This window comes from Bubalus kerabau, chromosome 2 (assembly GCF_029407905.1).
Source record: "Bubalus kerabau isolate K-KA32 ecotype Philippines breed swamp buffalo chromosome 2, PCC_UOA_SB_1v2, whole genome shotgun sequence".
Lineage (NCBI taxonomy): Eukaryota > Metazoa > Chordata > Mammalia > Artiodactyla > Bovidae > Bubalus > Bubalus kerabau.
The window spans coordinates 4,068,678-4,095,419 of record NC_073625.1 but is presented as its reverse complement, the minus strand read 5'-3'; the positions used below and the strand labels follow the sequence as shown (position 1 = coordinate 4,095,419).

The 26,742-nt window shown below is 44.7% G+C and overlaps 1 protein-coding gene across 12 annotated transcripts in view; it reads left to right on the top strand.

Annotated features, from left to right (window-relative positions):
• The window catches only part of THRB (thyroid hormone receptor beta), a 444,462-nt gene that overhangs the window by 63,124 nt on the left and 354,596 nt on the right, over window positions 1-26,742 (top strand). The window contains exon 1 of one of the 12 annotated variants that reach the window (XM_055566910.1): window positions 22,412-23,896. The exons of 9 other annotated variants lie outside the window; for them this stretch is intronic. The gene's annotated coding sequence lies outside the window, so the exon portion shown is untranslated. 2 more of the 12 variants (XM_055566911.1, XM_055566906.1) reach the window with 2 other exon arrangements.

The following is a 26,742-nucleotide window of genomic DNA, read 5'->3' as shown; positions in this document are numbered from 1 at the left end:
GGGTGGAGGAGCCTGGTGGGCTGCAGTCCATGGGGTCGTGAAGAGTCGGACACAACTGAATGACTTCACTTTCACTTTTCACTTTCATGCATTGGAGAAAGAAATGGCAACCCACTCTAGTGTTCTTGCCTGGAGAATCCCAGGGATGGGGGAGCCTGGTGGGCTGCCGTCTATGGGGTCCCAGAGTCAGACATGACTGAAGTGACTTAGCAGCAGCAGCAGCAGCAGTGTATGCATGTCAATCTGAATCTCCTAATTTAACCCCCTCCCCAGAAGTTTGTTTTCTATATCTGTGACTCTATTTCTGTTTTTAAATGTGTTTTTTAAACAATATTTATTTTTGGCTGTGCTGGATCTCCAGTGCAGCACCAGGGCTTTCTCTAGTTGCGGCGAGTGGGGGGCTGCTCTCCAGTCACGGGGTTCGGGCTTCTCACTGCGGTGGCTTCCCTTGCTGCCGAGCTCAGGCTCTAGGGCATTCAGGCTTCAGGAGTTGTGGTGCAGGGTCTTGGGTGCCCCACAGCATGTGGGATCTTCTGGGACCAGGTATCAAACTGGTGTCCCTTGCGCTGCAAGGTGGATTCTTAACCACTGGACCAACAGGGAAGCCCCTTAAAGGTGTTTTCTTGAGGGAGCCAGCAAGTTAAAGAAATAGGCTCAAGTCTTAAAAAAATTTTTTTTTTAAATTTTAGGGATTTGCGTTAGAATGTTTCTGTTTAGAGAGGGCTCTCTAGTGATGTAAGTTACTTGTGTTCTTTCCTGTCTGGAGTGTGAAGGGCACACCTCATCCTAACAGCAGCACAGCAAAGCACCGTGTAGCTTTCTCACATTGTCGGGTAGGCAAGCAAGGGGATCAGTTACAAGCAGGCGATTCACGCGTGTATGTAGATGATACTGTGCTCTCCGTGCATTGCCTCAGCTCATTGCACGGTGTCTCTGGCACTGCTGTGCTTCCTAGAATACTGTCCTAACCCCCACCACCTGCGACATTTTCCGGCACCTTCTCGAAGGCACAGGTGTCCGTCAACATGCCCGCACTGCTTTCAGGAGAAAGCTGAAACTGCAGCAGGGCACCAGGGGCCTCTCCAGCCTGTGTCCTGCTCCTGACGGTCCCTGCGGCTCCCTGAGTTAATCACTGTTGGGGGGAGGTCTTAGGGGGCCCCAGGATTCCCACGCCCTGCTGGGATCCCCCTTTCTCCGCTGAGGACTGGTCCTGGGAATATGATGGGATTGTCACTCTCTGGGCCACTTTACACGGGACCGCACCCCAGCGGAAGGCAGAGAGAGATTGTGCCGCTGGCCTTGAAGCAGAGTGCCATACAGGGGCCACGGTGGGGGCAGGGGCTGCAGGAGCCTGCAGGGAAGTGCAGATCTCAGTTTTGCAACACGAGAAACTGCATTCCACAGCCAGCCAGTGAGCTTGGAAGGGGACCTGAAACCTCAGCCAACACCTTGGTTTTGACCTGAGGAGGTCTGAGCAGGGGCTGGGCTAACCTGGCCCGTGGGACTGACCCACGGAAACTGCGGGATAACAGATTTGGTTGTTTGAAGCTACTACATTTGTGGTCATTGGCTAAGGAAAGAAGTGAAAGTGAAAGTCGCTCAGTTGTGTCCGACTCTTTGCGACCCCGTGGACTATACGGTGCATGGAATTCTCCATGCCAGAATACTGGAGTGGGTAGCCATTCGTTTCTCCAGGGGCCATCTTCCCAGCCCAGGGGTCAAACTCAAGTAAGCAGATTGTTTTCCAGCTGAGCCACCAGGGAAGCTATGGGGCATAAGAGAAATAATGCAGTTGGTTAGTTTTGTCACCTGCTTTCCTTGGATCAGGCGCGTTCCACGTGCCCCCAGCCAGGGCTCCCCACAGCCCCTCCCAGACTTAGCATCCTCTTCTCCATGGGAGAAAACAATGTTTAAATTCTGAAATCATCTCCTTGGATTATTTTCAATCATAAAATGAGTACCAGCTTGATATCCTATTTTTCTATGAAATGAATGGAAGTACAAATATTTTATTGGAAATTAATTATCCTTTGAAACTCAGCATATCAAAATATATATCTGAAAGAGTCAGTTGATGGTCAGATTTAGACTGGGTCTGGGAACAGGCATGAATGAAGCTGTGGGAGAACTACAGTGCTCCTGGGAGGGAGTCATTAACAGTGGGCTTTGAGAATCCACTCTTGGGCCTATCAAAGTGTTCCTTTAAAGAGTCATTTTTTGGAGACTGACTTATCTGGTTTTGGCTGTGCTGGGTCTTTGGTGCTGTGTGGGCTCCTCTCCAGCTGCGGTGGCTCCTCGTGTTGTGGAGCGTGGGCTCTAGGGCACGCAGGCTTCAGGAGCAGTGCTGCCTGGGCTTGGTTGCCCCGCATCATGTGGAATCTTCCCGGACCAGGGATCAAACCCGTGTCTCCTGTATTGGCAGGCAGATTCTTAACCACTGGAATGCCTGGGAAGCCCAAAGTGTTGTTTTATATCAACAAGTTTAGTGAAGATACAGACTGCATATTTATCAAAGTTGTGGTGGACGTCAGGCCTTAAAGCATAGCACGTACTTTGAGTAACACAATTAGGATCCAAAGAGATCATTTCAGGTCGAAATGATGGTGGGCCAACTCATCCAAGATGGACTTTAAGCTAAATAGGTGTAAAAGTCTGTAGTTAAGTTAAAAGACATCAATCTAGAAAGTAGGCATGGGGTGAGACAGACAGTATATGCAAAAATATTTACATGAGTTGTTTACAAGTTGGCATAAATCAGTGATATACTGGGGCATGTCATGGAGCTTATTCGAATCATGAAGTTAATTTTTGAAACTCTGTTAATTGAACGGCTGTGTGCAGAACAAGAAGATTAGTTCTCCTTTGCTCATGGGGGTCAATGGCACTCCTGGAGGGTTGGGTAGTTCTGGGCACCCGTTTAATGTGGTCAAAGACAAACAGGAATTTCTCCAGTGGGCCGGAACCAGAAGAGTAAAGAGATCTGAAATCACACATGATATAGTGGGACAATCTGAGCATGGACATTTACCTAAGGATTAGACTCCCTGTCCATGACTTTGGCAAATGTAAGTTACAAAGGAATAGATTCTTTGCTTACATTGAAGATGTAATCATTGACATGCTTTGAAACTTCATACCAAAATATACCGGGCTGCCTTTGGGAATTATTGACCCCTCCATCCCTGAGAGGCACGCTCAGAGGTTGGGGCAGAGGAAACCAGATGCGTGGAGTCTTGTGCGTGCCTTGTCACCATGTGACAACGATGAACCAAAATCACCCACACACAGTTAGCGGCTAGAAAGTATCATGAAAGGTAGAATACAGAAACTTACGTTGATGGTTTTCTAAAGTCAGAGGTTAACTCAGCCTGTTTCTGGGCAGAGGATTGGCTCCCTGAGGCTGCCCAAATCCCCCACGAAACGGCAACAACCTGTTCATCAAGCCAGTCTTCTAGGCGTGAGAAGCTGCCTGTAACAGGTATGATCAGTGGGCCCCCAGGCCCCATCACTGGGCTGGCATGCCCATCCTCCAGTGGCTGCCAGCTCCTCGCCCTGCCATCCTCCCCTGTAGCACTGCCCTTGGCTGATGGCACCTGTCTCATCTGAAGTCGCCTGGGAGGTGGTGGCCCCATCCCTGGGGACAGCCCTTGGGCCCTGCCTGGCATCCTCTGTCGTCCCTTTCTCCTCTGGCCTTCAATCTTTCCCAGCATCAGGGTCTTTTCCAATGAGTCAGTTCTTGGCATCAAGTGGCCAAAGTATTGGAGTTTCAGCATCAGTCCTTCCAATGAATATTCAGGACTGATTTCCTTCAGGATGGACTGGTTGGATTTCTTTGCAGTCCAAGGGACTCTCAAGAGTCTTCTCCAACACCACAGTTCAAAAGCATCAATTCTTCAGTGCTCAGCTTTCTTCACAGTCCAACTCTCACATCCATACATGACCACTGGGAAAACCATAGCTTTCACTAGATGGACCTTTGTTGGTAAAGTAATGTCTCTGCTTTTGAATATGCTATCTAGGTTGGTCATAACTTTTCTTCCAGTGAGCATCTTTTAATTTCATGGCTGCAGTCACCATCTGCAGTGATTTTGGAGCCAAAAAAATAGTCTGTCACTCTTTCCACTGTTTCCCCTTCTATTTCCCATGAAGTGATGGGACCAGATACCATGATCTTTGTTTTCTGATGTTGAGTTTTAAGCCAACTTTTTTAGTCTCCTCTTTCATTTTCATCAAGAGGCTCTTTAGTTCTTCTTCACTTTCTGCCATAAGGGTGGTGTCATCTGTGTATCTGAGGTTATTGATTCCAGCTTGTGCTTCATCCAGCCTGGCATTTTGCATGATGTACTCTGCATATAAGTTAAATAAGCAGGGTGACAATATACAGCCTTGATGTACTACTTTTCCTATTTGGAATCAGTCTGTTGTTCTATGTTCAGTTCTAACTGTTGCTTCTTGACCTGCATACAGATTTCCCAGAAGGCAGGTCAGGTGGTCGGTAGTCCCATCTCTTGAAGAATTTTCCACAGTTTGTTGTGATCCACAGAGTCAAAGTCTTTGGCATAGTGAATAAGACAAAAGTAGATGTTTTTCTGGAACTATGCAGACCTTTGTCGGCAAAGTGATGTCTTCGCTTTTTAACACACTGTCTAGGTTTATTATAGCTTCCCTACCAAGAAGTAGTTGTCTTCTAATTTCATGGCTCCTCATAGCAAAATTCAGGCTTAAACTAAAGAAAGCAAAGGCATCTTAGTAGAGTGTAAAGTCCATGACAAACACAAGCTATTATTAGATATTACATTAAAATGCAGTCCTGCTCATGTACAGCTTGCCAAATATTGGTTTGGCCAAACAGTTCTTTCGGGCTTTTCATAAGATCTTCGAAGCTCTGAGGTATGAACATAAATAAGAACTGTTTAAGGTGGGGATGGTTTGCTCCCTCAGGGAGGGCCAGAGCTCTGTAGGAGTTCAGAGGAAGATGAGCCCATTTCCTGTTGAACATTTGTTCTTTGGGCCCAAAAGCATGTTTGTCTTCTTTCCTGCAATTCCCTTCTGGCTTCGGGCATGAAGACAGCAGGACCTTGCATAAATTCAGAGAAATAAAAAAGATCATTTACCCTATTTGATGCTTCATGAAGAAAAAGGGCCTGGTCCACATACACAGGATCACTGTAGGGATGGAGTCATCTCTTTAGAATTAACCCTTTGTTATTAGATTTAAGGATGTTCCCTTTCCAATGGATTTTATTAGACCAGTCAGATGTGAGAACTTGACATTTTGTATATGGATCTCTGTTTTTAGTATTGATTAGCAATGGCACCCCACTCCAGTACTCTTGCCTGGAAAATCCCATGGACAGAGGAGCTTGGAAGACTGCACTCCATGGGATCGCTGAGGGTCGGACACAACTGAGCGACTTCACTTTCACTTTTCACTTTTATGCATCAGAGAAGGAAATGGCAACCCACTACAGTGTTCTTGCCTGGAGAATCCCAGGGATGGGGGAGCCTGGTGGGCTGCCGTCTATGGGGTCGCACAGAGTTGGACACGACTGAACCAACTTAGCAGCAACAGCAGCAGCAGAGTTCCTGGAGCAGCTGAAAGAAGCTGGACAGACACAGCGAGAAGCACGTGATCGTCCAGGCCACCCATTCGGGGAACAGTGGATGCTCCAAGCTTGGAACAGCAACCTCAGTGAATCAGTGCCCCATGGTGGTACCAGATGCCTGAGACATAGAATGCTTTTCTGATAACCAGTATTCTGACAGCCAAACTCAGGGTGAAACTAAAAAATACTAATTGCTGTCATTGATCTTCTAATTTACTCAAGCAGAGTAAATATAAACTCAAAATACAGAGATGGAAGATTTATTTTAAGAAACCTGACCCTTGAGTTCTGACTCTGCCTTTCCTAGTCCAGCAGTGGGTCAAGCCTGTGTCTTGTCACTGATGCCATGTGTTCAGACAGGCCACCTTCCTGACCTGAAGGCCTGGGTGAAACACTTTAATGGTGCCTGCGGCCCTCCAGCCTCCTCTCCCACAGCACCCGCCCTTCCTCTCTGCATCACCCAGGCTCAGTACATCAGTGTGGTTTTTTGTCTCTCCCCAGCCCTTGCTCTTAAAAGGCATATTTAATGATTATTGTGTCCATAAGTATTACTGTAGTTCTTTGATTTCTCTAGTCATTTAGGCTGTAATTAAATGCACTGATTCACAAAACGGATATAGACTCACAGACAGAAAACAAACCTATAGTTACCAAAGGGAGAAGGCAGGGAGAGAGAAATTAGGAGCTCGGGATTAACATATACATACTACTATGTATAAAACAGATAAACAATAAGGACCTACTGTATAGCACAGGGGCCTATAGTTAATATAATAACCCATAAGAGAAAAGAATCTGAAACAGAATGGGTAACTTTATATATGGGTAACTGAGTCACTTTGCAACTAACACAAGTAAATCAACGATACTTGAATAAAATGTACTTCTACGTTTATGCAAGACAACAGTTGGCAGAGGCCTGGCCGTCTGCTCTTCTGAACAGCTTGGAGAGGTGAAGCGCGCACGGCTGCGGGCGTCACGGTCACTCCTGGGCCCGGATGCTGTTTCCCATCTTGCTGGCTCAGTACTTCAGGCGGGAGTTTGATGTTCAGTATTTCAGCGGTTGTGGCTGGAGCTTGGCTGTGCTCCTGGCGTCCTGAGAATCTGGGAAACCTCAGTCCCCGCGGCTCCGAAGGCAAACATAGCGAGCTCGGAGTTTGCACACAGCCCCTGCGCGACGCGGGGAAATAGGACATTGGGGAGAAACCCGAGTCCGGAGAGAAGGTCCCGCCCCGCGCACGCGCAGAGGCCGGGCTCTCTCGGTGCGCCGCTGTCCTGCTTCCAGGTTGCCCTTGATGCCTGGTCGCCGCGCTCGTCCTGCACCGCTGACCCGCCCGGCACCCTGCCTGCTCAGTTCCCTTCCTTATCTGTGCGCCCCTGCCCACGCGTTTCCGGTCTCCTTTGCCTCACTTGGCCCCGGCGGCTCTGTTGTCTGCTTTTCTGAGTCCTCACCTCCCATCTGTGCAGTGTCCTCCGTGTAGTGTCTGTGGCCCTAGACTGTGCTCTCTCCCTCTGCTCTCTCGTTTCCAGTGACTGGCTGGTAATGTCGCCCCGTACGTGCTGAGCCAAGCCAGAAACCCCAGGCCGTCTCTGACTTCTCCCCAACATCCACGTCTTTTCATGGCAGGTTCCACCCACCCAGCACCGTAGGTGCCTCCCCACTGCAGAGCCCTCATCCAGGACTGGACTCCTCCAGCATCCTGGAATCGTCTACCGCTTTTTTTATTTTCCAAAAAAAACCCCAATCTGAACATGCCACCTCCTGGATGATAGCTGTTCGTTTTGTGGCAGAACTCTCGGCAAGAACACTCGCGAGCCCGGCGTGGACCTCGGCCCCCTCTCCTGCTGCTGTCTGTCCCTCCACACTGCATGCCAGACACACCAACTTCTTACTATGTTTAGAGGAGGCTTTTCTGCTTTTGCACATACCATTTTTTTTTCTCCCCAAAATGTCCTCGTTTTCTCTAGCTAAGATCTATTCTTATTTTGCAACTGTTTTATCAAGTTTTCTGGATTTTCTCAAGTTGAAGTCACTGTGCCTCTGTGTGCCCAGCTAAATATTGGCTGTGTCTCTATCATGACATCTAACCCCACACTGCGTTAATAAAAAAAAAAGTGCTTTGCATGACAGAATAATTTATAAATGGCAAAGCATTTTTCACAGACTTTCTCTCCATGGTGAGTTGGAAAAAGCAGAGATATGAAAGAGCTTGTGTTCCAGGGCACTTCGGTGGTGGTTCTATTTTGGTCATTTTTGATCCCCATGTACAGCTATCTACACCTTTAGCAAAAAGGAAAGTGTGTCAAACGTCCTGCCACTTTGGAGGATAAGAGCCTGGGCAGAGTGCTTGATGAGAATGGATGGCCAACTCTGTTCTCCAAAGTAAGAGCCTTGAATTAAAGACAGAAGGGCCCCGGACTCTTGGAGCTAGGATTTTTTTTTTTTTTGCTAGGAACAGTCTTTGTGAACCATTGAATACCTTTTTTTAAGCATAAATTTAAGCTAGGAACTGCTTGACCTCTTTTTGTCTTTTTTATTAATCGCAGAATTAGGCCTGCTTGGTTAATCAGTGTCCTGAGCAAAGATAAGCTGGGGCAGTTAGCACTAGATAATTCAGCCACTGGCTACAGGTTTGACCAGAAGGTGGGGGGTGGGGGGGGTGGACTCAGGAAGAATGTATTAGGCGACCTAAGTGAGCATATAATCCTTCATTTTCAAGCTTGAAAGGATCTAGCCTCTACTGATGGCTGAGGAATAAGGCCTGGAGAAGTCCAGCACCCATCTGGACCCTCACCATTAATGGCTGTTGAATGCCTGACTCTCGTCCAGAATCTCTTCTCAGCTTCCTCAGTACACAGGAAGATGTAACCATGGCTTATGAAGGTGGATAACTGAGGATACACTAATACAGCGGACTGTGAGACTGAGCCTTCCCTGGGGGCAAATTAGATGGATGATAACAGTAATGGATGCCAAGAACTTTTACTGAGTCATCTCACTGGATCCTCACCATAATCCTGTGACACAGTGAGTTTGCATCTTATTGCCGCTGTGACAAGGTATCACAATGATGTGTTTAGTGACTTTAAACAGCTCCGCTGGATCATCTCAGAGTGCGGAGATCAGAATTCTGAAATGTGTCCCGTGGTACTGAAGTCAAGGGGTCTGCACACCTGGTTCCTTCTGAAGGCTGTAGAGGAGAATCCATTTCTTTGACTGTTTATAGCTTCTAGTGGCCGCTCCTTTTCCTTGGCTTATGGGCCCTACCACCATCTTCAAAGGATATCCTTCCAATCTCTGCCCCCATCATCACCCAGTCTTCTCCTTGTCTCTCATTCCCCCTGCATCCCTCTTCTAAAGAACTTGGTGATTATACTGGGCCTTTGTGATTGTATTGGTCCAGTTGAATATTCCTGGATGATCTCCTCATCGTGAAATTCTTAATCCCATTTACAAAAATATGGTACTGTATTCACAGGTCCCTGGGACTAGAATGTGGATGAATTTGTGGGGCAATTGTGTAGAATTGTACTATTCTACAACTGAGGAAACTGAAACTCAAAGAGGTTAAGTAACTTCCAAAGAGTGAGATGGTTACTAAGGACCAAAGTCACTTATCCTTTACCATTGTCCCTGGAACTGGATTACAAGGAGTGAAAAATAAATGATATAACTGAGCTCACAGTAAATATGATCTACTACTATTAAAAATTTAGACCAAAAGCATACTACTAAGCCTGCAGTCTGGATTATAAAATATAATCCATTATAAGGGAAAAGGTTCTAAGCTTTTTTTTTTCTCCTTTTCAAGGATAACATTCCATAACAGCTCTAGGTAATTCTTGGACTCTAAGAGCCACCCTCCACTTAGTCATCTTGCTCGAAGCTGTGAGCTGATATTTTAATTTTCAAAGCTTAAGTAGGCTTCAATACATTTCTATCCATTGGTAGTAGGTGGCCATTCTGCATGCAGAATAAAGCTGAAAATGTTTATACCTGACAGCGTTTCTTCTTCATTTTTGAAGTCATCTGCCTCATTTCTCTTAATTCCTGTTTCCTCTCAGTTCAGTGACTCAAGTTCAAATTTAGTTAGCCATTCATCTGAAACGGATATCTGACAGCCTCATGTCTACATTAGCTTTCCCGAGAAACTCCCTAGTTTGTCTAATACTTCTCACAAAATATAGCTCCAAGGACTGAAGATGATACACAGCTGCAGTGAGATAGCACCGAGTACCACTGAGATGCTCCCTTCTCTTGACTACGAAGTGTGCCGCTGGAGCATTGCCCTGCTGACAGAATTAGTGGAAAGTTGGACAGACCAGCTCATTTCCAGAAAGACAGAAAGAAATCTTTTTAAACTGTCATTTGACTGATAACCCACTTGAAATCCAAAGAAAGCAGCAAAACCTTCTTTTACACCTTGACCCCCTGGAAGTGATGCACGGTCAGCTTTGATGCAGTTAAGAAGGCCCACTTTCCTTGGTGTGTGTATGTGTCGCTCTACTATTTTCCTTATAATTATTTACATGTTATAACATGTATGTAGGCTATGACAATTAATCATGAAGTAAGACTTCCATGGAACTGATGCCCAGTTTAAGGAGTCGAACATCACAGTATGGTTGCTGTTGAATATATATAGAATGTTCCTTGCTCTTCCTAAATCTTGCTTCCTTCCACTGAGATATACTTTATAAGTTTAATATTTATCATTAGGAACTTTTTAAAGTTTTATTATGTGTGTTTATCTCCCTAAATAATAAATATCTTAAATTTGTGCTTGTCTGTAGGCTTTGTAAAAATAGTAGCATGCTGTATCTAATTTCCTGTAACTTGCTTTATTGTTCACAATTGTATTCCTAAGTTTCATCTACCTACTTCTTAAGGCTGGGATTTGCTCACTTACCCCTGCTGTATAGTATTCTGTTGGGTGAACATATCACCGTATTTGTCCTTCTGTGGATGGACCCTGGGGTTATTTCCTGTTTGAGGAGTTCATTTCCAGTGATTTGCTGATACAAACAACGCTGCTATGTGAATTTTCTTGCACACGTCTCTAGGTGCACATGAGTGAGGGTATCCCTAGGAGCAGAATTGCTGGGTCAGAGAGCAAATGCATTTTTTACTAATTCGAAATTATTTTTCAAAGAGATTGAACCTGTTGACACTCCCCCTAGTGCTGTGTTAGAGTTTTGTTGCCCCATGTGCTTGACAGTACTTGGTATGGTGAACTCTTGCATTTTACCACCTAAAGTGTATCTGATCGTGGCCTCAGAAGGCATTGCCTTTCTAAGGAGGTTGAATGTCTTTTCATACTTATTTACCACTGATGCTTCCTTTTGTGAAATGCTCATTTCATCCCTCCATTTGGCTTTTAGTTCATAAGTGTGTGTGTGTGTGTATATACTGTGGTCAGATATATTAATCTCTTCTTTTATGCCAAGTGATTTTTAAATTTTGCTTAATAAATCTTTCCATTCATATTCTTCATTGTTTCTAAATATTTTTTTTTTCATTTTACCTTCATATTTTAAGTCTACAATGCATCCTGGAATGGATTTTTCTCTTCGATGGCATGAGATAGGGATTCAATTTCATTTTTTTTTTCATATGAAAAACAATTATACTAGTGTGATTTCCCCCCTTAGTCTTCAGTGCTAAGGATTTCATGAATTAAAATTTTGATTCCATGAGACTTCTTTTGGTCTTTTCTATTTCATTGGACAGTCTGCTTCTGTGTCAGCACCTCATTTTTCTCTCCTTGCCCCCTTTGGTTGTCCATTCTTCTGCCTTCCTCTAAGGACCTTGGATCTTTCATTCCATAATTCACTATGTCGAAGGTCAGCCGGTTTCTTAGGAGTGTCCGGACAGATGCCATGGTGGATTGATAACAAAATGAACAGGTCTATCTCTTGCCCATGGTGATTTCCCGTCATAGCACAGACCAGTAGATTATCAAGTCCCCATTGCAACCAGGGTGACCATGGAAAACGGGAGGAAGGGGAGCAAGAATATGTTCTGTCTCTCCTTCTCTAAGATTGCACTTGACTTTCTTTCTCATATTTGCCACCAGATCACTCTGTTGACTTAATTTGTTTCTTCTATACAGCTGTCATCCAAGGCTGCCCTAACTCAGCACCGTGCAACTTCCTATTTACACTTTATATTAAATGCAGAACTCTATATTGTGCTCTCTAAATTTTATCTGACTTTTCATCAGATCATCTTATATACATGATTATGTTATCTCCACTATTCATAACAATTCAATGATGGTAATCCGCTCTGTCTTCATCCAAATCAATACAGTTTTTTCACAGGAAAAAGCTCAATAGTTCAGTTGACATTAATGAATTAACTAACAGTTGTTCAACTCATGTATTCATTCTTTGCCATTCAGGTCATATTCTACTATCTCACCCCAGGATACCTTATAAGACTTTGTCAAGCATCTTGCTAAAATAGGTCTATGATGCCATTGGTATGTTTGTGATTATTCAGTTGCTAAGTTGTGTCCGACTCATTGCAACCCCATGGACTGCAGCATGCCAGGCTCCCTCCACTATCTCCTGGAAGTTTACTCAGGTTCATGTCCATTGAGTTGGTGATGCTGCCTAACCTTCTTATCCTCTGTCACTGCCTTCTCCTCCCACCTTCAACCTTGCCCAGCATCAGGGTCTTTTCCAGTGAATCTGCTCTTCGCATCAGATGGCCAAAGTGTTGGAGCGTCAGCTTCAGCATCAGTCCTTCCAATGAATATTCAGGGTTGATTTCCTTTAGGACTGATTGGTTTCATCTGCTTGCAGTCCAAAGGACTCTTGAGAGTCTTCTCCAGCACCACAATTCAAAAGCATCAATTCTTCAGCGCTCAGCCTTCTTTATGATTCAACTCTCACATCCATACACGACTACTGGAAAAACAATAGCATTGACTGTATGAACTTTTGTGGGCAAAATGATGTCTCTAGGCTTACTATAGCCTCCCTCCAAGGAGGAAGCATCTTTGAATTGCATGACTGCAGTCACCATCCACAGTGATTTTGGAGCCCAAGAAAATTAAATCTATCACTGCTTCCACTTTTTCTCCATCTGTTTGCCATGAAGTGATGAGACCGGATGCCATGATCTTAGTTTTTGGAATGTTGAGTTTCAAGCCAGCTTTTTCACTCTCCCCTTTTCATGCTCATCAAGAGGCTCTTTAGTTCCTCTTCACTTTCTGCCATTAGAGTGGTATATCATCTGCATATCTGAGGTTGTTGATATCGGTATACCTTGATATAAATGCACATAAAATATAATTTGATGTATTTGTTGTATCATATTATCAAATAGCATGTATCATGTATCATATATTTGTTTATGTCATATGTCATATGTCCTGTATCATTTATTTGCTTATGTCTCCTCTCAAACCCATTGCTACTCTTTATTGATTACCTCATTTACTTTCTTTCAATAGTATTCATAAACCATGAACTTACATATAACTTCTGGAACTGTAGGTTTGCCTACAATTGTGGGAGATAATGGGATGCCATTATCTCCCACAGCCCCATTTCTCCCCTTGCTGCCCTCAGATCCCTTTTTCAATAATCAAGACAAAATTTACTTTCCTGATCTACAACAACAAGGAAAACTTTGTGTGCTGTTGGTTTGTTTCTCTCCATTACTTCTGAGGACCTGATGTATCTGAGCCTGGAAACTTCAACACAATTAGGTACTCACTTTCAATCTTCTCATTTTTCCAGTCTACTGCTAACATTAATGGGCTTCCTTGGCAGCTCAGACAGTAAAGAATCTACCTGCAATGCAGGAGACCCAGGTTTGATTCTTGGGTCGGGAAGATCCCCTGGAGAAGGGAGTGGCTACCCACACCAGTATTCTTGCCTGGGAAATCCCATGGACAGAGGAGCCTGGCAGGCTACTGTCCACAGGGTCACAAAAAATCAGACATGACTGAGCGACTAACACTTTCATTAACATTAACCATTTCAGATCTCTTCTTTACAGTTTGAAGACCATTCTTCCTGATGAAAATTACAAAAGCCACAGGGAGGGGGACTGTTTTCCTTCCTCCTTGTCATATGCTAACATTGCACCATCTGGCTCAAGCCAGGGGTCTAGCCCTTCCTGTTCTTCTTGCCCTGAACAAAATCAAAATGCATTTTTACTTACTCAGCGTTTTCTCAGTAAGCTTCAGTTCATCCTTGACTTCAGCTTTATTGATGTCATTCAGACATGTGACCGTGCTGCCAACAAGCAAATTATGCTCGGAAAAGTAGGGGAAAAAAGCTTGTCCAGACTTAGTGAAGCTGAACCTCAAACAAACACCAATATTGTTGGTGAATCTGGTAATTATTTCTGCTGAGAGCTTGTTCCCAAAGGGGGACTGGGGACTAAGAGATGGGTTTGATTACTTGAGATCAAGACACCCATCCACTCTATATGTGATGCGGCTACCATATGGCAAAGAACATTCTTTGCAATATCTGTGGGATGTCTCTGAAATAACAGCTGTGTCTAAGAATAGCAATACTGTCCATTGTGTTGATTTTCAGTAGCCATTGCCAAGCACATAGTAGTCCTCAACAGAATTTTGTTTATTGGCAAAATGAGAGCAATTCAAATGGGAGGAGAGGAAAGAAAGATTATTTCCTTCAAGTCACCTGATGGACTAAAATTGATAATGTGGATTTAATTTCTTTTATTACTTTTGGACTGACCTGACATTTTTCACTTTAAGATTCTGGCCACTTTGATCCACAGGGAAACATTAGTGGTGAAAACATGGAATCTGCTTCTTGGAAAATGCTTTGCTTCAACAGATTAGAGACATACAAGCTAGAGGGAGTATGCAAATCTTCCTTGTTTGAATGGAAAGGAAAGGAAGCAATAGAAAGGATTAATGAAATTTTCAAATCTAGTTCTCTATCTGATATTTTTGATAAAAGCCTCTGGGAGTGAGTCAAGAAGGAAGAAGACTGACAAAGTCTTCTGGGCTAGAGATATTTTAATACTAATGATGCAAGTTCAAAACATCCCAAAACAACTAATATTTTCTCTTGGATATCAGTAATTCAAACTGTTTACTTAGAGTACTCAGTTAACCATCTGTGTTAAGTTTGCAGAAAAGTGTGTATATGTGTAGACATATGGGAGAGAGAGAAAATCATTTTTCTTTTCCTAGGGTTCCATGTATTCCAGAGCTTTGCAAAACTTAGCTTGTTTAACAACTCCTGGTTCCATGTGTAATAATCTCTAAGTTTGTTCAAATCCTTTTGGCAGAAATGATAGATTACTAATCAGTCCCCTGCATATTTATATTGATTCTGTATCTCACTGGGCTTCCCTGATAGCACAGTTGGTAAAGAATCCGCCTGCAAAGTAGGAGACCCTGTTTTCATTCCTGGGTTGGGAAGATCTCCTGGAGAAGGAATAGGCTACCCAATCCAGTATTCTTGGGCTTCCCTTGTGGCTCAGCTGGTAAAGAATCTGCCTGCAATGCAGGAGACAGTCCCTGGGTTGGGAAGATCTGCTGGAGAAGGGAAAGGCTAACTCACTCCAGTATTCTGGCCTGGAGAATTCCATGGACTGTATAGGTCCATGGAGTCCCAAAGAGTCAGACACGACTGAGCTGTATCACTTCACTTCACTGTATCTCACTGTTCATACTTGCTTGAACATTCATTTAAACAGAGACCCTTTTTTGGTTAAAAACAAAAAAAAAGTACTCAATGATGTGAACTGTGTTAACCGGTGACTAGCTGGAAGGAAGAGGTTTTCCTCAGTCACAGATCCAACTTCAGTGCAGGGTTTGCTATTTTTAATCACAGAACTTTGAAGCATAATTCAGTTAAAGAGGGAGGAAGTTGTTCGGGGAGGGTAGCTAAAAGTTCATGCTAAATTTGCTTAGAACCAGATTGCGTTCATTAATATTTATACATCTCTGGTTGGGAAGGGCGATTATGCTCCTTTAAAAACATTGGGTATTCATTTTCCGAGTATCGCACGGCCTTCTGATCGGGGAAGGTGGGATTTCATTGTACGATCAATGGAGATACAGATGGGAACCATCTGGCGCCTCATCCCTTGTCTGTCAAAGCCTTGTCTTGTCTCTCACATGTCAATGATGAATGGAAGGATTTCAATCTCGAGCTGAACAATGCAGCTTGAATCCCTCAGCTAGCCAAGGGGTTTTTTGGCAAGCGCTGATGGGCTTAATATTTTAAAGAAACCAGCAATCATTTTAATTCATTAGTTGAGGCCTGTTGTTCTCGGCAGTGTTTTTGATTTGTATTTTGGGCATTGGCTTTGTTTTTGACTCACAAGCGTATTCCATATGGGTGTAGCTTCTTTTACACGGTGCGACTCATGGGGACAGAAGTGGGACTTTTATCAGATAAAATGACCAAAATGCTGAGAGTTTCTTTGACTCATCTTCTGTATTATGATTCATATTATGAGTTACCAAAAATCTCCTTATTAGCTGAGAGCATAAATCAGAGAGCACAGAATTTAATTAACCCAGCTACAGACAATGCGTCTAAAAATCCGTGTCTCTGCTCTGCCTTGAGGTAGGAAACTTGGTGCCTACCTGTCTGAGAGCGCCTTGGGTCCACGCTCTTGTGGCTGTCTGTCTGTGAGTTCTGGGCTGGAAGCAAAGTGACCAACCCACATGGTTAGCTTTGACAGTCATAATCCAGCTAATAAAAACAGATGGGTTTTCCTGCATTCCACGTTGAGAAGAAAGAGGTGAATCACAGGAAAGCAAGTTCATGCTAGAGCCTTATGCAGAAACTCATGTCCAGGGTACATCCTGGGTTTGGTAGAGACTCGGCTCAGCTTGTTCTGCCTGCCAAGACTGTGGTGGCCTTTGCAGCAGTTATAAGCCTACCCCTGACATGTGTCGGGGCTCTGGTTAAGAGAGCATGTAACAGGCAGGTTCTGTCATTGAACTGGAATGATTGTTGTGTTAATACGTGGTGCTTACTACTTGCCAGGCCCCATTCTACAGTGCTATATAGACTTTCATTTATTTAATCCTTGTTACCACTCCAATAGGTAAATTCTATTATTATCTTCATTTGACAGATAAACTGAAGACCAAAGAGATTAAGATCTAGAGATTGTCATACTGAGTGAAGCAAGTTAGACATAGACAAATATCATCCGATATTGCTTATATGTGGGATGTTAAAAAAGGGGGGTACAAACAAATTTATCTACAAAACAGAAGTGGAGTCACAAATATAGAAAATAAACTTACGGTTACCCGGTGGGAAAGGGAGGAAGGGCTAAATTAGGAGATGGAACTGACATTTATACACTATTATACATGGAATAGAGAACTCCTAAGGCCCTACTGTACAGCACAGGGAACTCTATACCGTACTCTATAATGGCCTATATGGGAGAACAGTCTGAAAAAGAGTGGATGTATGTATGTGTGTAACTGATTCCCAGGTGGAGCAGTAGAGAAGAATCTTCCTGCCAGTGCAGAAGACGCAGGAGACATGGGTTCAATTCCTGGGTCGGGAAGATCTCCTGGAACAGGAAATGGCAACCCACTCCAGTATTTTTGCCTGGAAAATTCCATGGACAGAAGAGCTACAGTCAGTCTGTGGGGTCACAAAGAGTTGGGCACGACTGAGCAACTAAGCACATAACTGATTCACTTTGCTGTACCCTGCAAACTAACACAACATTGTAAATCAACTGTATTCCAATAAAAGGTAAAGAACTTGCCCAAGTTCCATAGCTTTTAAATGGCAGCATGGGGATTCCAATCCAGATAACCAGGCTCTGAAATCTGTGTGCTTATCCTGCAAACTGTCTCTCACGGTCACCGTGGGAGATAAAGGTCATTCTTGTTATTTCTGTTTTAAAGGTGAGAAGACTAAAGCATGTCCTTCGTCTACAATTTTTATATAAATTGTAGCTATGGAGCCAGGCCTCAGACTTTCTGAATCCCATTCTCTTCATACAATGGAGAATTCAGAACAATCACCCTGAGGCCCCACAGGATAATCATCAGAGAAGGACTGTATTTGTTCAGTGGAGTACAGGCCTAGGAAAAGGAAATATACTGATTCTATACAGATTTACAGTAATGTAACCTGACCAAATGATTATAGTTTGCTTCTGATGAACATGGAACTGAAATGAACTCATTCTGATGCCACTCAGTTGAGTGTTTACTATATTTTTCTTGCCTCTGAGTATTGATGCAAGAAATCCTTAGTATGCAAAAGACTTTTTCAGTTCAACAGGAAGAAAATGGAATAGTCATATTTTTTAAAGAATGGATAAAGAATAAAAATAAATACAAGTGGGCTATAAATTTTTATAATGATGAAAAGAATTAACTTCATTAAAGAACAATAGGAGCTCATCCTGTTACTAAAGTGACACAGATTAAATAAAGCTTTGATATATAGCATCACACACCATGGTGCGAGGGCTTCCCAGGTGGCTCAGTGGTAAAGAATCTGCCTGCCAATGCAGGAGATGCAGGTTCTATCCTTGGGTCAGGAAGATCCCCTGGAGGAGAACATGGAAACCTACTCCAGTATTCTTGCCTGGACAATCCCATGAACAGAGGAGCCTGGTGGGCTAGTCCATGGCACACACAGTCGGCACAACTGAGCATGCGTGACTACGCATGGTGCAAGGGAACTAGTGCTTTCTTCCACTATAAAGGGTGCTTATTTTTTTGAAAGGACAGTTTGTCAGTGTGTATCAATACCTTTAAAGGGTACACACACTTTGACCTATGAATATCACATCTAGGGATTGATGCCAAGAATGCCATCATGAATGTGAACAAAAACTTTTTTAGTAATCAAAGAAAACATTATCTGTAAAAGCAAAAATCTGAAACAACCACTGAAGATTCAATAAAATGTATTTGGGATATTCCTATGATGGAAACAGAGAAGGCAATGGCACCCCACCCCAGTACTCTTGCCTGGAAAATCCCATGGACTGAGGAGCCTGGTAGGCTGCAGTCCATGGGGTCACTATGAGTCGGACACAACTGAGCGACTCACTTTCACTTTTCACTTTCATGCATTGGAGAAGGAAATGGCAACCCACTCCAGTGTTCTTGCCTGGAGAATCCCAGGGACGGGGGAGCCTGTTGGGCTGCCGTCTGTGGGGTCGCACAGAGTCGGACATGACTGAAGTGACTTAGCATAGCATAGCATATGATGGAAAAGGGGCTTTCCAGGTGTCACAGTGATAAAGAATCTACCTGCCTATGCAGGAGACTTGGGTTTGATCCCTGGGTCAGAAAGATCCCCTGGAGAAGGAAATGGCAACCCAGTCCAGTATTCTTGCCTGGAGAATCCCATGCATAGAGGAGCCTGGAGGGCTACAGTCCATGGGGTCGCAAAGAGTCAGACACAGCTGAGTGACTGGGCAGAACAGCATGATGGAGAAAAGGCAGCTTTAAATAATGTCTAAAAATATTTAGTAATACAGTAGGATATAAAGGACGTGTTAAGTGACAAAGCAGGTTAAGAAGGTTATAAAACAATGTGTATAATACAGTCCTTTATGTGAAAAGCAAATTGATATCAAAATAATAATGTTATTTCAAAGTAGTAGTGTATTTTTATTCTTTATGCTTTTCCTTTGTGTTAAAACAAAAAATGAATTAGAAATTAGAAATGAAATAGTACTTTTGATTTGTTAAAAATTTTGCTACCAGATTTTTATAATCCTGTAAAAAAATGTTACTTTAATGAGTGTAAGAAGGGCTTCTAGATTTATGAACATTTAATGATGTTTGAGGCACAGCAAAGGGACAGAGAATCAGTTGGCCCTTTTAATTTGTATCATAGCACAGCAGTTCTCCTGAGGTCTACTTTCTGATCCAGGAGGTGTGGACAGGGGCCAAAAATGTGCATTTCTAAGAAGTACCCCAAAGCCTGAACTATTTCAACCATGTTCTCAGTCATAACTGGACATCAGACTCCCTTAGGGAGCATTAAAAGAAAAAAAAAAAAAGCCCAGAACAATTAGGTCAAGCCTCTGGGTCTTGGACTGGCAGGACTCCAGGTGCCTCTAGCAGTCGGCTGGAGCTGAGACCCAGTACTGCCACCACGCTTCCAAGCCACCGTGCTAAGCCTGCATTTCAGAAATTAAAGTGCTAAAGCCCTCTGTCTTCAATTAACTGAACTATACATACTTTGAAGATCCTCAGTCACCAAGCATGGAGTTTTAGTAGAATGAGTCTCCACTGACAGGCTTAACGTATCCCTGGAAAGCATTTTACAAAATGTCTCTATTTAAAAATGTTGTCTTCTGCTGGATTCGGGTAGAGAATTTTCCTCCGAGAACCATTTGTGGTGAAGTAAATAAAAGTTTTCTTGCAGTAGGCCATATATAGCTGGGTGTTCATTCTGTTTAAAAATTATCTTATATCAGAGTATAGTTAATCTACAATGTTGTGTTAGTTTCAGGGGCTGCTCCGTTATATAGCGCTGTGACGTACCCCTTTGTAAAGGCTGGGCTAAGGCGCTATTGAATGTCTCCCTTACACTCAAAGCGAGAGTCCGACACGTGGATGACATTGATACTTGGAGGTCAGCAACGGGTGGCTGAAGTGTCTGAATAGGCTCCACCCCCAGTATGTTGGGTTCCAAATGTGTCTTGTGGGCTAAATTCTTGGAGACTCAGAATTTACATCTGCATAGAAATAACGGTTGTTGAGCCACCCTTTTCAAAACTCACAATGGAATCGGGCAAACTGGTAGCAGAGCAGGTTTTTCTCATCCACCCTCCCTTTCTTTACTTCCTGAGAGTTCTCACGTCTACGGCAGGAGACCCTCCCCAGCTAAGTCGCTTACTGCTTTATAACAAACCACCCTGCAGCTCAGCGGCTTCAGAGAACAGTGGCTTGCCATTTCTCACAGTTTTGTGAGGCAGACTTCGAGTAGGGTTGGCCGGGCAGTTCTTTTGCTCCATCTGGCATCAGTTGGGGGTCACTCACTCAGCCTGTTTAGCTTGTGGCTGGGCTGGGCTGGAAGCTCCAAAGAAGCTTTTACTCAACTCTGGCTGAACTGGTGTTTCTCCTGAGGCCTTGCCACACAATCTGGGATGGGTGTTCTCACAGTGGGTGGTGGACGGGACTCAGAATCCTCCCATGGGAGCAGGCTTCCAAGAAGGAAGAAGCAGAAGCTTCCAGTCCTCTTAAGTCTGGGGCTAAGAAGTCCAAGGAGAAGGGGGTGGCAGAGGAGGAGATGGTTAGGTAGCATCACTGACTCAGTGGACTTGAGTTTGAGCAAACTCCGGGAGATGGTAGAGGACAGGGAAGCCCGGTGTGCTGCAGTCCATGGGGTGGCAAAGAGTCAGACAGGACTTAGGACTGAACAATAACGAGAAGTCCTGGGACCCAGCACGTCTCTTCTTCCACATTCTACTGGGCAAAACAAGTTACAAGGCTGCCCCAAGTGTCAAACGGAAGAGAATGGCATCCTGCCTTCAGCGGGGGAATGGCTCGTGCTCTCAGGGAGGAGAGCATTAGTGGCCATCTCTGCAGACTGTCCCCTGTACCACCCCTTCCCTGGTGCATTCTGGAAGGGGTTGAGATGTGAGGTCTTAACTCTTCCAAGTAGGACCCACCAGCATGGGCATGTCCCAGAAGTTCAAGGGCAGCCAGAGATGCAGAAATTCCTCTGCAGCAGCTAAAAGAATGGTGAATTCATGCCTATCCATCTTGCAGCTCCTATTTTGTCATAAAACAGCAGGAAATCTAAGTTTGCATCTGGGAAGGAGATGCAGGAGAGTGGCCATTTCGGGGTTGGTTTCTGTTGCCTCAGAAACCCCAGTAACAGTGAAGTAAGCAGAAGTTTGTTTCTCCTGTAAAGTTCGAAGGTCGGCCCTGTAGGGCTGGCGTAGCTTCCTTAAGCCCACTGCTCTAGCCCAAAACAAAATTGGAAAAGTGGCAACTCTTGCATAACTCCTGCTCAGATCAATTCCGTATCCTTAATTCAGATGGTCCTAATTCCTCACGCATGGATCTTTGACTCTGGGCAATTGTCCATCCATGCCACCAAGTTTCCTAAATGTCCACTTTTTATGGAAATAATACTAACATAGTGTACAGGCTTTGTGAACAATTGCAGATAGAATTTCAAGCTTTACAAAATTTGCCAAGCTCCCCAAAGATACTTAAATGTTAAATGAGTGATTACTACCAGGTTGCATTTCCCTTTTTTATGAAAACCACATGAAATCGTTGTTATAATCATGGTCAGTTGAAGCAGTGAGACATTGTACTCAGGAGGAGAAGAGAGAAACTCATCAATGCTGCTTTGACTGTATTTTTATTGATGGGGCAGAAGGAGCACCCGACTAGGAATCAGATAAGGAGAGAATCAGAGAAGTACACGTCTTCAGGAAAATCACTACATTTTTTTAAATCTTATTTTTATTTTTTTTAACACCAAAAACATTTTGTTTTGTGGCCAATTAACAATGTTGTGCTAGTTTGAGGTGAACAGTGAAGAGACTCAGCCATACGTACACGTGTATCCATTCTCCCCCAAACCCCTGTCCTATCCAGGCTGCCACATAACATTGAGCAGCATTCCCTGTGCTGTACAATAGGTCTTTGTTGGTGATCCATTTTAAACACAGCACTGTGCACATGACCTTCCTAAAGTCCTTAACGATGCCTTCCCCCTCCCACCCCCCGCCCCCGGCAACCATGAGTTCGTTTTCTACATCTGTGAGTCTCTCTCTGTTTTGTAAGTTCATTTCCTTTTAGATTCCACATATAAAGGATGCCATATGATATTTCTCCTTCTCTGACTTACTGCACTCTGTATGACTATCTCTAGGTCCGTCCATGTTGCTGCAAATGGCCTTATTTCCTTCTTTTTAGCGGGTGAGGAATATTCCATTGTATGCGCATACCGCATCTTTATCCATTCCTCCGTCAGTGGGCATGTGTGGGCATGTGGATGGTTCCATGCCTTGGCCGCTGTAAACAGTGCTTCAGTGAACCTTGGGAGCATGTATCTCTTCAGGCCATGTTTCTCTCGGGATACACACCCCGGAGTGAGATTGCAGGGTCATTCGGTAGCTCTGTTTTTAGCTTAAGGAACCTCCATACTGTGGCTGCACCATGTACATTCCCCTGGAGCAGGAGGGGTCCCTTCTCGCCACACCCTCTCCAGCATTTGTTGTTTGTGGATTTTTTGATGAGACCCATTCTGACCGGTGTGAGGTGTTATCTCCCTGTAGTTTTGATTTGCACTTCTCTAATAATTAGCGGGAAAATCACTAAATTTTATTTAAAAAAAGAGTTTTGGGATCTATCAAATGGGGACGGTAACCCGTGGTCTGTAGACACTGGGTAGGAAAGGAGGCATCAAATGCAGTAACAGTGGGAAAGCGATGCACCGTATCATTGCCACAAGCGTCAGACGGTTTGCTTTCTTTGATTTGTGAATAGCGTCGGCGTCCCTGTGTTGTCGGTATACCTCATTCTGAGTGGTCCAGTAAAACCAGTGAGAATGCGACTCGGCCCGTTCTGCAGCCTTTGTACTCTTTGCCCGGGTGCTGTGGCTGGGCTCTGAGTGGCACCTCCGGGGGGATTGAGACTATGACCCCACTGGAGCCACAAAGCCTGAAGGCCTGGGAGAGGCTCAAAGGGAAGAATGACATGGTGACAGCGGCCGACCTGTGCGTCCTCAGGGCTGGGCCGGGTGGGTACCCTCCGCAGCTCCCACCTCATCCATCCCTCACCTGGGCCCTCCGCGGCCCACGCATCATGAGACCCGTTCCCAGCAGAGGAACCAGCCTTAGAGAGATGGGTGACGTAAGAGCAAAGTACTGGAGCCAGATTTAAGTCCCATAAACTCCTGAGCCCGTGTGCCCTCCCCGTGCCCACCGGGGACCCCAGGACCAGCTCTCCAACACCAGGGAGTGGAAGAGAGAAGACCCCGCACAGAGAGTCTGGTACCCAGACTAACGGCGCAGGCCTGGGACCTGGGCCAGCGCTCACGCCCCGCTCAGAAGGGCCCCACGCTCCGCCTACCCCTCTGCTGGCGCTCTCTCAAAATTCCTAATAATTTTTGAACACGTGACTCTCCTTTTCATGTTCTACCAAACCTCATGAAGGTAGCCAGACCTGGGAGACACTTGGGAGAGAGAAAGGCTAGAGAGACTAGCCTACCTTATTTCTCCAAGGTGACATAGATGAAGAGAAGGAAAAGGAGAGAGACATTAATACCTATGGGAAAGGACTGTGTGCCGGGCACGCATCCAGTCACTGGTAAGCCTGCTAATCACTTTCACCTCCAGAACATTTCTCAGAGGTAAATAAGTTCTTCCTGTCATAGATAAGGAATCAGATTCTTAGGGAGATGAAATCATTTGCATAAGATTCCACCTCTGGGAGGAGCTGGGGTTCCAGGCCAGGTGTGTCTGAAGTCACAGCTCTCCATGCTGTTGAGATTAAAAATAAACAAACAAAAACCTTCTTCTCACCGGTATGTTATTATAAGGTGACTTTCCACCTCTGCAGAAATCAACTATGATTAAAGTGAACAATAATGTAGAATGATTATCTGTAAAACTTACCAACTTATTTCTGGTTGAGCCTGACCTAATGAAAGATTCTCAAAGATAGAAGCTGTGATAGGTAAACATGATCAAGATATGATGTCTGGAATGACTAGACGTGGGACTAGGCAGTGTTATTTTTAGACGCTCATTGCATCAGGATTTTTAAATCTATGAATAGCAGTCAACTAGGAGTCCAGGGACCTGAATTCTACTCTTGGCTCTCAGCAAGCATGCTTGGGTAAGTCATTTGACTTTTCAGAGTCTCAACGATGAACTGAAGGAGGCGGCTCTTACAACTATGATCAAAAAGCTTCCGTGGTAATCAGAACCCTAAGTGGAATTCTTTTTTTTATGCCCAGGGCAGGAAGCTCTAATGGGCTTTTCATTTGGGGGAGGGGGGAGGTGCTTAAGCAAGTGGGAGGAGGGAGAAGGGAGAGGAGGAAGGACCTTCCCCCAGTGCACTGGGGCTCCCCGCACACTGGCTGTCTCACCCTGTCCATGGGCCGCGGTCTCTGTCTGTTTCCAGGAGCTTGCTGGGGTTGCCTGATGACGCTGAGCCTGCCTTCAGGTTAGGAGAGGTGGTGCAGTGTGTTTGTTAAGTGGGCAGACAGGAGGAGCTCTAAATTCGCCTCCTGCTTCTCAGTCATGATTTGACTCTTCCGCTTTCTGCTCCAATGCCCTGTGGTCCAGACTGGACGGCCACGTCCTAGGAACTGCCCTGCAACTGACTGGGGGAATGGCTTCACAGACATGGGTCTCGCTCAGCAGACAGAGTGCTGTGTTGATAAACGGTGTCTGCTGTGGGCCCTGGATGTGTGGAGGATGGGACTCAGGTCCCATTTGTTAGCTACTGACCATCCCTAGTGGAACGTAGACTTTAAAGCAGTATTTGTTAGATGACCAAGCAAGCATTTCGGTCAGTGTTAACTTTGTTGTATCTATGAGAGAAGTGTGGTCCCAGAAGTTGGCTAAGAAGATTCTCGAAAATTTAGGGCATTGCTCTATGGAAGTGAAATACATGGAGTTTCTCTTATTTCTCAGGGTGTGGGTCACAAAATATTTGTATCAGACTTGCCTAATGAGCATGCTTAAAGGACAGATTACTGGGCTCCATCTAAGACTTTCTAAGTCAAATTCTTTGGAGGATAAGACCCAGGGATCTGCCTTTTCACAAGGGTCCTCTGTGATGTTGTGTGTGTGGGTGCTGAAGTTAGAGAATCATTGCAATGCAAAATTGGACTTTTTTAACTGGCAATATTTTCTTTTTTGGTTCTACCGTGTGGCTTGCAGGGTCTTAGTTCCCCTGACCAGGGATCGAACCCAGGCCCCCTGCAGTGGAAGCACAGAGTCCTAACCACTGGGCAGCCTGGGAAGTCTCTAAACTGAGAGTAGTTTCCTTCAGCATATTATCATGTCAGCTAAGAAGCCACTTTGCAAAATGTGCTGTGAAGAGAATTACAAATACACAGTTTAAGTAAATTCTTCAGTATTCAGTGGAGGGAGGGAATCTAAATACATAAAACTTAAAGACAAGGAATGCCTTTTTGAAAAGTTTCATAGTTGTAGCTTAACCAAGTAACAACTCTAGATGGGGTCTTTTTATGAAAAAGAGGACCCTTTTTTCATCTGCGTATCTTTGATGTGTCTGAGGGTGGGGGGGGTGGGGGGACAGAGCTGTGTGTTGGGGGGGATGTGAGTGTGTGTCCACACAGACGTGCAGACCGTGAGAAGGGAGCGGGGTGCAGAAGGCCACAACACAGGCCGAAGGGCAGCACCAACTCTAAGAACAGCCGGCTCCTGGGAGACAGTCAGACAAGTGGACAAGGGTGAGAACAGGGAAGCAAAGGGAAGGGTGGGACGAGCAGTGCAAGCCTTGAGAACACTCACTGGCCCTCCAGCGCGACGGCAGACAGCATGAGTGTGAGTCTGCCCCAGCCACTCGCCCAGCCCTGTGGTCATGGGTGCGTTACCCAGTCCCTCTGTGTCCCCCTCTCTGCATTTGTGAAGCGGGACAAGGATAGAACCGATGTCCTCAGTGGCACGAGTGCTGGGGAGAGTTACAGGAAAGCAGCAGGAGACACTGGACTGTGATGGACACTCAGGCTCACCCACAGGGGACAGGCCGGAGCTAACATGGCTGTCTCTTTTGAAGGGCAGCTCACTAACATTGCTGTTTTTAAAATTAATTTTTATCGGCATATAGTTGATTTACAATGTTCTGTTCACTCCAGACATACAGCGAAGTGAATCAGCTGTGTGTACACATATATCCCCTCTGTTTTGGATTTCTCTTCCATGTAGGTCATCACAGAGCACTGAGCAGAGTTCCTGGCTGTGCAGCGGGTCCGCATCAGCTACCTCTTTCACCCAGAGGATCAGCAGTGTATGCGCGTCAATCCTAACCTCCCAGTTCATCCCACTCCCACTTCCTCCCTTGGTGTCCATACGTTTGTTCTCTACGCCTGTGTCTCTATCTCTGCTTTGTGAATAAGGTCATCTGTGATTCCACATGTATCTGTTAATATACAACTTTTTTTTTTTCTGTCTCTCACT